Below are 6,934 nucleotides of genomic sequence, written 5' to 3'. Positions count from 1 at the left end.
TAGTCGGTTGTCTGTGTGTGTGTGTGTGGGTGTGTGGGGGGGGGGGGGGGTGTGGGGGTGGGGGCGCGTGGAGGCGTGTGTGTGTGTGTGTGGGTGTGTGGGGGGGGGGGGGGGTGTGGGGGTGGGGGCGCGTGGAGGCGTGTGTGTGTGTGTGTGCGTGTCTCTGTGTGTGTAGCCTCTCTATTCTTTCTTATGTTAACATCAGAGGAAAACCATACAGAGGCATTTTGCTGCATCCTCATTTATTAACACTCACTTGTTGCACTGGAGCAGCTCTTGGCGTTGAGTGGGAAGGGAAATGGCAGCCTGTGACATTTGCCTCTACAGCCATGCCAAACCTTGATTTTGCATATTAGGGGATTAAGAGGTTTGAGTACAATGTCCCTGGGAGCGATGAGTCACCGTTTGTTTCATAGGTCAGATGCTGTTTGGTGATGTTGACTATAGAGCAGCAAAGGATGTGTTCACTGGTTTACTCAGAAAAACTTGGTTCTTAATGAATTAACTTGACAAAATTTGTTAATATTACCTTTAATGGGTCAAAACCAACAAATGGGATTTACAATAACCAAATGTACAAAAACCAAACAAGATAATAAGAATAAAAAAGCCAGTCTAAAAGAAGCAGTCTTCGTCTGCTTCTTAGAGGAATCAGCAGAATAAAGAAAGCAAAAGAATGAACGACGAACGAAGAACAAACACACTTCATCTCCGCTTTGTTGGATGTTTTTGATGAAACTGTTATCAGGGCAAGATTTACTTTAAACCCTAAGGAGTTTAATATCTACCATTTCTACTGTACTGAACAATAATCACATATCTAGTTCACTAAGAGGCATTATAGCATTAATATACTAACCAAACTCTCATGAAATCATTTTTGATCATTAATAGGACCCGTTTGAAATTATTGATTTAGTCCAAGTTTTGTGATTGTTTCTAGAGCATTGGCATTTCTTCAATGAAATAAAAAAAAAAAACAAGTCGAGAAAAGGGGCCCAAAAGAAATGAACTAAGAACATCAAACAAATCTGACCTCTATCAATTAACACACAGGAAATGGAGAAATGGAGAAACCAGTGGAACTCAATCAAGACAACAAATTATAATTACACCTTAAATGTTATACCTGGAACACCATATAACACACCAGTCTTTGAGATCAGTAGAGATCTCGGGCAGCTGGTTCCCTGCTTTGATGGATTCCTCCACTTCCTGGTGTTGCATCACAAAATGTCTCCTCCCCTAACCTTTTCCCAGCCTTGTTCTTGAAACTTCCAAGGCTGTCATGCAGTCCAACAGCATGCTGGTGTAGCATTGTTATCACTTTGCCAGATTGTCATTTACCTGAAGGTAGGTTTAATTTGAAAGACCTCACTACCTCTTACTGGATCCTTTGTCCTAAAGATTCAGACCCAAAGGCTCATTTATTAGGTAACAGAAGCCCATGGCCGTCTGCTGAGTACAAAATAATCTTCAATCTAATGTCATTAACTGAGGCATAAGTGACTACGTCTGGCATTTCATCACTAAGTCATGTGACATAATCCTCAACTTAAGCAGGCATTACGATATAAGCCCATTTCACATTCTACAGCTTCCTGTCTCGGGGAATCGCTGTCTTATGAGTCTTTAAAAGACCACAAATTATCCGGCACAGTGCTTCAATTATCTGTCATCGCCACTGTCCCTCACTGTTGGAGTTCCTCCATTAAAGCCGGCCCCAGGTCGCAGGAACACAGCAGTTTTGTTCTCTGAACAGTTTTTGCAAACGATTCACATTTTAATATACATATTTTTTTTAACATCCCCTCAGTTTAAAGCCTAACAAAGAGCAGCTGCTGCTGCGGCAGCTTACTTGTCAAGTAAGAACACATAATCCTGGTAGTTCTTTAGCTCTGGGGAATGATTCTACATCCACTGCAATTTGTTACTGGCTGCACATGCTGGCTGTCTGTCTGTCTGTCTGTCTGTCTGTCTGTCTGTCTGTCTGTCTGTCTGTCTGTGTTTTGGATTTATTTACATGTGATCAAATCCAAAGCAAGACATCAAGGCCACCATTAATAATACGAAGGAGAGAATTTCTGTTCCTCTGTGTTCTGTCAGAATCACAAGGTTTTAGACTTTTTCATTATGTTATTCACAGAATATTAATATATAGATATCAACTTTATTTCTATTTCCAACAGTAAATTCAATTTGACATGGTATTCTTTGCAAAATGTTCATTTTCCTTCTCAGCACACAGGTTTATCTTTTATCACATTTATCATACAGAAACAATGTGATTTGGAACTAACTCACATTTTGACGATATTTCAATACTGTTCAGTCTGAAGGAGCTTCTACATTACAAATGCAGAACAGTGGATTTTTATTTTATTTTTTTCTGTTTCTGTGAACGAAGTAAAATTCTGCCAAGGAGACTCGGCTTAAGAGTCATTCAACTAGCTGCTGAGAACCATTTGGAGCAAGAAGTCGACAGAAATTCCTACCGAAGTGAAGCGGTGTGGTGGATGTTTAGCAGGGCCAGTAGAAGTGATCTGGTTTTACTTAAATCTTCTATTTGAGGTTGATTTAGACAGAAGACAGTCTGGTAAAAAACCAGCCACTTGTTCTTAGTGGAAGTTTCTGAAAAGGACAATACTGACAACCACCCAGGGTGACATCTTGTGGGAGCGGCATCCCATCTTTTACCCCGTTCCTTTACAGTATGAACTTTTGGCATGTTTTCCTTTCTGGATCACTTTAGGAGAAAATGTGTTTGACACAATCCAGGCACTGATGGACGCAGGGACTGAGCAGTAAATTCAGAACAGGTGTTTATTGAGGGATCGGCTTTTTCAGATTCAGACAGGCCAGGGTCAGAGCCAGGGAATCCAAATCCATAAGGTCAGGCGGTTCCAGATCTCAGGGTCAGACAGACAGGGGGTCAGAAATAGTATTCACCAGGACTTCAATAAGATATATACATTATGTGGCTGTAACTCAATAGTGAAAAGCGGTATAAGTACTTTTTATGAATTTTTATGCCAGTTTCTAAATGTCTTCTTGCACTCAAGATCCTAAGCTGAACCTTTTAAATTCATGTCGTTCATGTCGTCAGCATTTCCCAGAGGACTGCAGCCGTCTGCAGAGGTGAAAAAAGCAGGTTTTACTTGTTGCAGTTCAGCTTTGACAAATTCTCCAGTGATATCCGCATATCAGAAGCTGTAGGGAAAAGAGAACGGGATGCAAAACCTGACAAAAAACACAACTGCTAAGAAATGGAGGACTGTAGTTCCTCAGTGTGAGAGACTGACATATGAATGTTTCTGCTGGTAACGTACTGAGTTTTCTTGCCACAGAGGTTTATTGTCATTCCTCAAATTAGAGAAAATTAATCTCAGTTTTTACTTTACGGTGCAATAAAATCATTTATACACCTGGAAAGTAAATATTCTGACTTCTCTGTAATTTATTTTCTGTTTATTCCTTATGAAATTATGTTGTCAAAAAAAAAGAGACAATGGTGTATAACACCAACTATAATTAATTGCAAGAAAATGAACATTTCTGGACGGAGAATTTAACATTATGTCAGAAAATAGTGTACAAAATTTGGAACAAATGATTTGATTGATAATCCCAACCAGAGAAGACTTTATATTTTTATTTTTCCCTTTCTAAGTTTATGCATAAAGTGTCTTGGTTGTAAATAGTTGATATTTGAGTATTTGCTCAAAATATGGACTGCTTGTGTTTTTAGTTGCTGCTGACCCATTGGATGGGTCATCCTAAAGGCCAGCTGTAGTGGACTGCTAGTGAATTCCTTTTATGAATTTCAAAACTCAAACTTCCTGTTGAGAACAGAAGAGTGAGAAAAGAAACTCTTTTTTTATTATAGACAGCACTGGACTTGAACTGGTCCACTTCAGAAGAGAACAAGTGGAGCACAGTAGAGAGAATTGGTGCTGGTAGAGAAAAATGTTCATTGTTTTGATTTTGTTTGATTATTCATTTGCTTATATGCTGAATATTCCATATGTTGAAGTCATACATAGCATGTGCTGATTTTTTATAACAGAAAATATCCTAATTTTCTTTGACAAAGATTCTTATTTAATGTTTGCTGGTAGGTCATTTTTGAGCCATTCATGTGTCTGTATCTGGGACAAAGTTTTCGCTCAGAAGTCTATTTCCATTCTTTATGGAAAGAAAAAAATTAGAGAAGTTTGTCTAAGGCTAAGCACATCCAGATCTGGATTGATCTACTATTCCACAGAACTCTACTTATGAAACTGATTTTCCTGATCAGTGATCAATCGATAAATTATATGAATTCCCATAAATTCGTCCAGTGTAATCTTATTAAGAGATTTTTCAAATTGTGGATGTGAGAGCATCAACTTATTAATGTTAAAAGTCTTTCTATATGTGCTGTTTTTTAAACCTGCTGTTCTCCGATTTTTCCCTCAATGTAGCTTCTGCTTTTTCTTGACCAGTTACCATGGTGAATCAGGGTATCTGAGCTTCATCGCTGATGTTTTTTTTTTTTCTTTTTTTTTTTTGGTAATTTCTCACAAGGACACACTCACAAGACGCACACACACACACACTCACACGCATGCACACACACACTCCCCCAGTGCTGAACATACTCAGAGCTGATTGAGTCTCTTCTGATAAACAATTCTGCAATGGAAAATCCAAGTTCAAAATAAATCTCAGAAGTCATTAAGCCAGTTTATTTATTTATTTTTTACGCTCAGCAACCCGAGGAAACGGCTGTACACGACCATGGTAATACGCTAAGCGTCACCGTCTGGTTTCACAGGTTTGCTCAGCAGGGGGACAGAGACGACGATGCGCTGATGAAGAGGCTGCTGTCACACACATTGTGTTCTGTAATGGAAGATGGATTAGAATAGCAAGATGAAAACACATTAAATATGTTACTTTGGCCGCTGATGTTAGAAACTGAACTGCTGACGAAGCACAGTCTTTTCAATCTTACGTAACTGAATATGAAATTTTTGCTAAAATGGTTTTTGTCATATTTAGTCATAGATGGATAAAGGATAACCAATACAACCAATTGTTATGGTTACTGGGCATTCTGGACATGAGTTCAAATTTTAAAGTGCTTTGCAAAAGTTTTCACACCCACTTTATGTTATTCTTCGAAACTTTAATGTATTTTATCTCATTGTTATTTGATGGATACAGTGAAAATCTGAAAATCAAATGGTTCCTTCACTATCTCACCTCTCAGGAGAAGCATCTCTTGACAAGAATATATGCATTGTAAACCCAGTCGCTCTGTTAGCTGGAAGATCAATCACAATGCTCCTCTGTAATCTCATTTTATCAGCGAAGAGTACCTTCATATAAATCAGGCCTATTACAGAAGTGTCTTCTCATGGGAACTGTAAGAGAAGCAGGTACAAAAATAGGAACCTTATCATCGGCTGTAAGTCATTTTCTTGCAGAAAAGTCTCGATATCCTTTGAGATTTTCCACATTTTTCTCACATTGGAATCACAAGTGTTAATGTATTTTATTGTAATTGTAATAAGCCAACATAAAGAAGAGCAAAACTTTGAAGTGAAAGAAAAATTAGAAGTGGAATTTCTATTTTTTAAGTAATGAAATTTGGTAAATTCATTTGTACTGGAAATTCATACTGACTCCCTGTAGCTCAGGGAACAGACTTTAAAATACTTCTGTTAGTTTATAAATCAGTGAGCGGCTTAGCACTAAAATACACTAAAGATCTGCTGTTGTTGCATCAAACTTCCAGGTCTTCTGGTTCTGGTCAGAACCAGAACCAAACATGGAGAAGCAGCATTCAGCTTCTATGCATCACAAATCTGGAACAAACTTCCAGAAAACTGTAAAGTTTCCTTTAAATTCAGGCTAGAACCCCACTGTTTAGAGTCTGGTTCTAAACAGTTTGATTAACAATGACTGGAACATTGATGAATATACTTGATGTATATTTGCTAGATGATTTTGTTTGCTTTTGAGAGGAAGTCTGTTACAAAAACTCTTGACACAGCGTAGCAGGTTCACCTGCAGCTGGACAGCTGCAATGGAATAGTTTGAGTGATAGCATATTCCTTCTGTTAAAATGCTATTTAATACAGATGCACGCTTCCCTTTTCACATTTTTACAGGTTAAACAACTCTGATTTAAGTTTTAGAGCAAACATTTGCTGCATAACGTCATCTTGGCGCAGAAAACAGATCGAGCCGACATGAAACAGCTCAGATTCACCATGGCAGCCGCATCACTGAGCAGATGTGATTGTGGACTCAGGTGGTCGTTGGATTTTTCATTTCTCCTTTATTTGTTAACTGCTCTGATTGAAGCTGCTAAAGGATCCTTAGATTAAATCAGAAGAATGAATGTGGTGTTGTGTTGGCTCCAATTTGAAAAATTTACAACAGACAAAAGGTAGATGAAGAGCAGCGGTTTGGAATAACTGTACGGAGAGAAGCTGCACTAACTCCACCTAGTGGTCATCGCAGGTACGACTCTGTCGTTCAGTCGAGCAAATGGACACATCAACACTCCTGGACTGTTCGGAGAGAAGCTGCGGGGTTCCTCCACTTTTATAAACCAAAGCTCTAACATTTTTCAGACTCAAACTTCCTGAGAACGCTTTATAGCCGAGATTCGATATGAATTAATGTTTGTTTTTATTATTATTATTATTATTATTATTATTATTATTATTATTATTATTATTATTATTATTTGTTTGTTTTGTTTTAAAAAGGAAAAGTTCATAACACGTCAAAACAACATTTTGAATAATAAGTACCGTCTCCCAATCCCACCATGTGACCACTTGTGTTTTGCCATCTAGATAAAGGATTCATTTAGTTTGAATTACTTTTTTATACTTTTGTGATCATTTTGTTGTAGTTTGCTTGATTTGTGTGTATA

Source organism: Poecilia formosa, unplaced genomic scaffold (genome assembly GCF_000485575.1).
Source record: "Poecilia formosa unplaced genomic scaffold, Poecilia_formosa-5.1.2 Scaffold96, whole genome shotgun sequence".
Taxonomy (NCBI): Eukaryota; Metazoa; Chordata; class Actinopteri; order Cyprinodontiformes; family Poeciliidae; genus Poecilia; species Poecilia formosa.
The sequence above is the reverse complement of the archived record's forward strand: the minus strand, read 5'-3'. Positions refer to the sequence as shown.